The 6,099-nt window shown below is 37.7% G+C and overlaps 1 pseudogene; it reads left to right on the top strand.

Annotated features, from left to right (window-relative positions):
• The first annotated feature begins 5,110 nt into the window (after window positions 1-5,110).
• On the top strand, window positions 5,111-5,404 carry LOC102878058 (annotated as a pseudogene).
• The last annotated feature ends 695 nt before the right edge of the window (window positions 5,405-6,099 follow it).

Below are 6,099 nucleotides of genomic sequence, written 5' to 3'. Positions count from 1 at the left end.
ACTTTAATTCTCCTTTGCCATGTAACGGAGCATATTCACAAATTCCGGGGAATATGGCATGGACATGCCTGGGAGCTGTTACCATTATCATTATTTTACTCTGCTTACCACAGCTGCTAAATGTTACAAAGAGAATTGGCCCCTGTTACTAAAGAGAGAATAGATTAGGGACAGTGGTGGGACTTCAGCAATACTGACTGAATATTTAAGATTCGATGTTATTTGTAAAATAGCTCCCTATAGACCAGCTCTTGAATATTTGTAAATATGACAAATCATGCTCCCGATAACTTTTCTAAATTTAACACAATTTCAATTAAAAGAGAACATTAACAAGGAGACAATATAATAGTCTGAAGAGTAATAAGATTCATCTCACCACACATTAGAACAAGCTACAAAGCAGAGAGAACAAGAGAGAGAAGTTGGAAATAGCTTTCAGCACATATAACATTAACAGATGTCAAATATGCACCATAAAATGATGAGCAAAATATTTTATATTAAGTAAGCACTTTGGGACAACTGGGTAAAGATATGGACAAAATTAACTTAGAACTACATGTCTCCTACTTAGGGCATGATTGATTTCAGCTGGGATTTTAACTGAGTTAAAATCAGGTAAAATCAAATCTAAAAAAATGGAGTGGACAACTGTTCTTAAATTGAATTATTTAATAAAGTATAATCCCAACTGTGGGGAAGAGGACAGACAATTTGCAGAACAAAATACTCATAGAATAAATCAATATTTGAAAAATATGTAAACCTTATGAAACAAGAAAATACAAATACAACAAAGTGCCATTTTATACCTATTTAATCAACAAAAAATTATAAAACCCAATATTCCTGAGGCTGTGAGGAAATACATATGTTAGAAGTGGTGATCATAATAACAACAGTTGTCAATATTTATTGTGCCCACCTTCCTCATAACATTCCTGTGCAGGGGGACTCTTGTTTCTCTCATTCTATAATTGAGGCAAAAGTGACTCAGAGAGATGCAGTAACTAGTTCACCCTCACATAGATAATATAGGCAAGACCAGCCTAATAAAGTTTTGTTAAAGTCCAAACCCTGTGTTCTTAATCAAAATTCTACACTGCCTTCCACAGCAATATGTAACTAGAGCAATGAAAAAATTTTTACTCTTTGAGTAATGTATTCCAGGCCTAGAAATTTAGCTCAATAAAATAATTTCAAAGGAAAAAAAAAATCTATATCTACATAGCCATCCATCTACACAAAAATGTTTAACAAATAGCTATTGATTGCTCATTATCTACCAGGAAAAATACATAAGTAAATTACAATATATGGATGCAAACATTAAAATGATAAATGTGAAGAATATGATCAAATGTGGGAAAATATTGTTAAATGCAAAAAAAAGATTGACCACACTACTGGATATTCTCTATGTAGAGACAATTGGTCACAGAGTGAAATTCAAGAGGTAAATTTAGTCAGAAAAGTTATGCGATTTGGGATGGAAACTGGGGGAAATATTCACTAAAAAAGTTTTCAGTGGGGAAGACTACCTCTTACTTTCATGTAACCAGGCTGTACATTTTCGTACCGATTCCTTTTAAAAACCAACTTTGCAAAAGTGTTGGTCTAATGCACCCCAAGGTTGGTGGGAAAGCGCTTTAGCTCCAGAGAGAACAACCCCGACTCCCGCCCCCTCCTGCCTTCGGAATGGCCTGACGCTCCTCTTACCTGATTTCCTGGGAGCAGCCTGTGCTTCTCTATTGGAAAGTGAGCGGAGGCCAACACTCACAGGCAGACAGGCGCTGGCGACCAGTGGAGTCACGCTTGCAGAGGGCGGCTCCTGAGCACGCTCAGCACAGCCCAGGGGAAGGAATAATTTTCATTTACCTAGTGGCTACACTGATCCCTTTTTCCCTGAAGTTAAATCTTTGTGCGTCATGGGCTTACAAAGGAATTCGGCATCCAGTCACTACCCCTCTTTACAACTTGAGACCTTCTAGCGGCCATGTTTGGCACCTTGTGCACAGAGGCAGGGTTGTGGGGGTGGGACTAGGGGAGGGGGTATTGGGAGTGGAGTGGGGGTTGGGGATCTTTTTATAGTCTGTGTCCATTTGGCCCTTTTCCACTCATGCTGCTAAAGATTTTAATCATCAATCTGTTTTTAAAAGGATTTTTTACAATTAATTTTCTCCCTGAATACTTATTAGTCTATATAGATTGAGTCCCGACACCCTACTGGGGCACCGGCTTTGTCGGTGTAACACCTGCCTCACCAGGCTTTCTTCTCTGATGTTGATTTGTTCTTGCTTTTTATAGGAAAGAATTTGACGATTTTAAGCCAGTAGATTTATGAAATATTTTCCGAACTCCTGGGTTAGCCAATTGGAATTTCACATTGGAAAAATTCTGACATAAATGGACAATTGTTTCTCAATTGTCTCTCATTGGAAGGAACTGGACAGCTGGTGGGTTTTTCTAATGTCCAAAAAAAGTACAGAATGAAATGAAATGACGTGACCATGCCATGATATTTTCAAACTAAAGACTTCATGTGCATGTGTATGTGCACGCATGCACATGTGTGCAAAAGACAAATAGATAATGAGCACCAATAAAGCAAAGCACAATGCCTGACTTGGATGGAGCATTTGAGTGTTGCATGCCAGGCCCCTAAGGGAAGAGGCGCTATATTTAGGTTCTTGATCCATTTATGGGTAACTTTGTTGTGGCAACAAAAAATTCTCTGCCATTAATCTAATGCCAACAGGAGCCCCCGATCTAGGATGCAGGAAAAGAGAGACTTTACTCAGATGAATAGTTTACAAAATGGGAAAACACATCCTCTGGGAAAAACAGGAGAGCACTATCCACCCTTTTTCCTCCTCCCCTCTACTCTTCACCCCAAGAGCAGACCCACTTATATAAATTGTCTGTCCTGGCCCTTGATTAGTCCATTTTATGCAAATGAGGAACTCAAATTTGCACAGTTCGATTGGACAAAATACCACCATCTTGACTGGGCATTATAGAGCTGCTCTGATTGGTTGATAAAGATGCAAATGAGGATGTAGTTGCATAGCTTTGAGTGGATGCGGCAGGTCTCAGCTCCCCCACCTGTTTCTCGAGATATGATTCCAGAAACTCCTTTATAAGGGTTGACAGCATGCAGGAGGCTGGTAGCTCCTTCTGTGGCTTTTCATTGAAATACAGCAGTGCAGAAGAGGCCTCTGCCAGCAATAGCTGCTGGACTCTGATTATGAATTTGAGTCCTTCTTGGCAGGTATATTCCTTCTTCGGGTCAACAGGTGTAAAGTAAGGATCTACCTTCATTTTTTTGCATATGGGTATATAGTTTTTCTGGCACCATTTGTTGAAGAGACTGTCTTTTCCCCATTGAATGGTTTTGGTATCCTTATTGAAAATCATTTGATTATATATACAATCGATGAACTACTTTTACAACTATTGTCAGATAAATTACACCAATAAACTGAAAAACAAACAAACAATAAAATAAGCACACTTTGAAAACATCAGATTCAAGGGAGGAGAGAGTTGGCTGCATTCATGCCCTGATCTTGCCTTACTTTTTACAGTATGACACTTGCAGATATCAATGATATTGTATGTTCATAGACTGCTTAGCATTCACCTAGAGAAAGGGAGAACACTTTCTCTTTTAAAAAGAACAACTTAAAGCAGACCAAAGAGAATCCATTTAAATGGTTCAGATAGAAGAATACATTTAAAAAAAAATTCCAGGTTGATAACTAGTGATTTTATCTGCTTAATTTTTATCCAGAAATATTGCATTATGATATATTAAAGTAAATTCTTAATATATTAGATTGCCCAAGAAATGGGGTCATTCTTCTTAATAGAACCTTCTGATGAATTGAAATTTAACAAAAAAAACTCACATGTTTTGTGCATTTTCATTTTTTCTGTTAAAAAAAATTGTGAAAACATTTATTAGTCCACTTTACTCTCAAATTTAAAGAGTCCAGCAAACTGAATTCAATGTTTGATTCAATGATTATGTATACATCAAAGTGACAAGGACTTTGGTTTGAATTCTATCATAGCCACTTATCAGCTATGTCATTTGGGGCAGATTATTTAACCTCTTTGTGTCTTAGCTTCCTTATCTGCAAAATAAGATAATTTTAATTCATGCATATTGACCAGCACAATATTTGGACATCATAAGTCCTCAGAAAATGTTAGCTGTTACCATTATCATTATTTATTATTGTTCGATGTAAAACAATATCCTTGATGCAATGGGGGAACAAAAAGATAAGAGACCCAGTCAGAAACTTCAGGTACTTACTGTGCAGGATATAAGAGATGCATCTACAAAATGGTTAAATTTAAGTGAGATGTCATAAGTTATGAAGGCTCTTGTCAAATGAGTGATCCGTACCTCAGGCCTATAGGGACTCAGTAAGGGGAAGAAACATCTGGGTAGGCGGAATTGAGAAAGGGAGGTGTGGTCAAAGGAGGAGGAAAAGGCAAAAAAGGAACAGGCAAGCCCTGAAAGATTCAGCTAGATGAAGAAGGGGCACAGGAACAGCACATGCAAAGGTGTAGGGTCAGGAATGAGCATGGCACGTTCTGGGGATCTGCTGTGAGTTTATAATGTCTGTGTCATCATTCCGGGGATCAGATTTCCTTGTTAGGAGAGTCACTGGAAAAGATTCAGGCAATTAAACTGAATGTGTGCTGACCCATGGGACTTCATCTAAATGCTTATACAAAGCACAACATGATGAAAACAACAGGAAAAATTAAAAGAAAATAAAAAGACTTTAAAAAGGAAATGAGAGAAAAAAGACTTTCCTGGAAATTCTTTTTTTCCTCCAATAAATACATAATCCTGGTAAAAGGATTGCAAATGTGACTTTACTTAATCGAGATATTAGTGTACAATATTATAAGGCTTATTGGTTGTGTGGGAGAAAAAGCTACACTTGTGCAGAGGTTCCTGAAATGTTGTGTAGGGCTATTAATAGAGTTATTAAAAAATATCATTTGACTCCCCCACCCCACCCCATCTACCAAGGTGCCCAGCTTGCGGCACTTTTGCTGCATCTCCAGCTAAGACCTCACCAAAATGCCATCTCAAATGGAACACATCATGGAAACCATGATGTTCACATTTCACAAATGTGCTGGGAATAAAGGTTACTTAACAAAGGAGGACCTGAGAGTACTCAAGGAAAAGGAGTTCCCTGGAATTTTAGAAAATCAAAAAGATCCTCAGTACATGGAAAAAATAGTGAAGTACTTGAACCAGTGCCGAGATGGCAAAGTGGGCTCCCAGAGTTTCTTTTCGCTAATTCCTGGACTCACTGTAGCATGCAATGACTATTTTGTAGTACACATGAAGCATAAGGGAAAGAAATAGGCAGCACTGAGCAATTACTCCCACACTGATAAGAATTCTCCCAATGAGTCACTTAAGGAATCACTGTCCCACACCTTCCCCCTATATAAGGATTTCATGAGCAGATTGGGACCCCTAGAAAATGTACAAATAAAATCCCATCCCCATTTGAGAAGAGGAACAAAAAAAGCCAATTAAAGCCAGATAAGTTTCTTTTTATTTTTTTAAATAAATTTGTTTATTTAAATTAGTTTCAAGTATACAGTACATTGGTTAGACATCTATAATGTTCATAAAACAATCCCTCCAATTGCTCACTCTCTCCCCTGGCCCTCTACTTAACCATCATATTAATGCTAACTGCATTCCCTCTGTCATGCTCCTTATACCCAACTATCGACTACTAATTTGTACTTCATTAACCCTTCATCTAATTCTCCCAGCCTCCCAACATCCCTCCCCTCTGTCCGTAACCAAATTGTCCACTATTTTTGTGAGTATCTTTTCGATTAGTTTGTTCTTTTTGTTCCTTAGATACCGCATATAAGTGAAATCATATGGCATTTATTTTTCTGTCTGACTTATTTCACTCAGCATAATAACCTCTAGGTCCATCCGTGTCATTGCAAATGGCAGGATTTCATTTTTGTAATGGTTGAGTAATATTCCATTGTATATATGAACCATAATTTCTTTATCCAATCATCTGTTGATGG

This window comes from Pteropus alecto, unplaced genomic scaffold (assembly GCF_000325575.1).
Source record: "Pteropus alecto unplaced genomic scaffold, ASM32557v1 scaffold93, whole genome shotgun sequence".
Taxonomy (NCBI): domain Eukaryota; kingdom Metazoa; phylum Chordata; class Mammalia; order Chiroptera; family Pteropodidae; genus Pteropus; species Pteropus alecto.
Note: the sequence above shows the minus strand (reverse complement) of the source record. Positions and strands in the feature narration are given on the sequence as shown.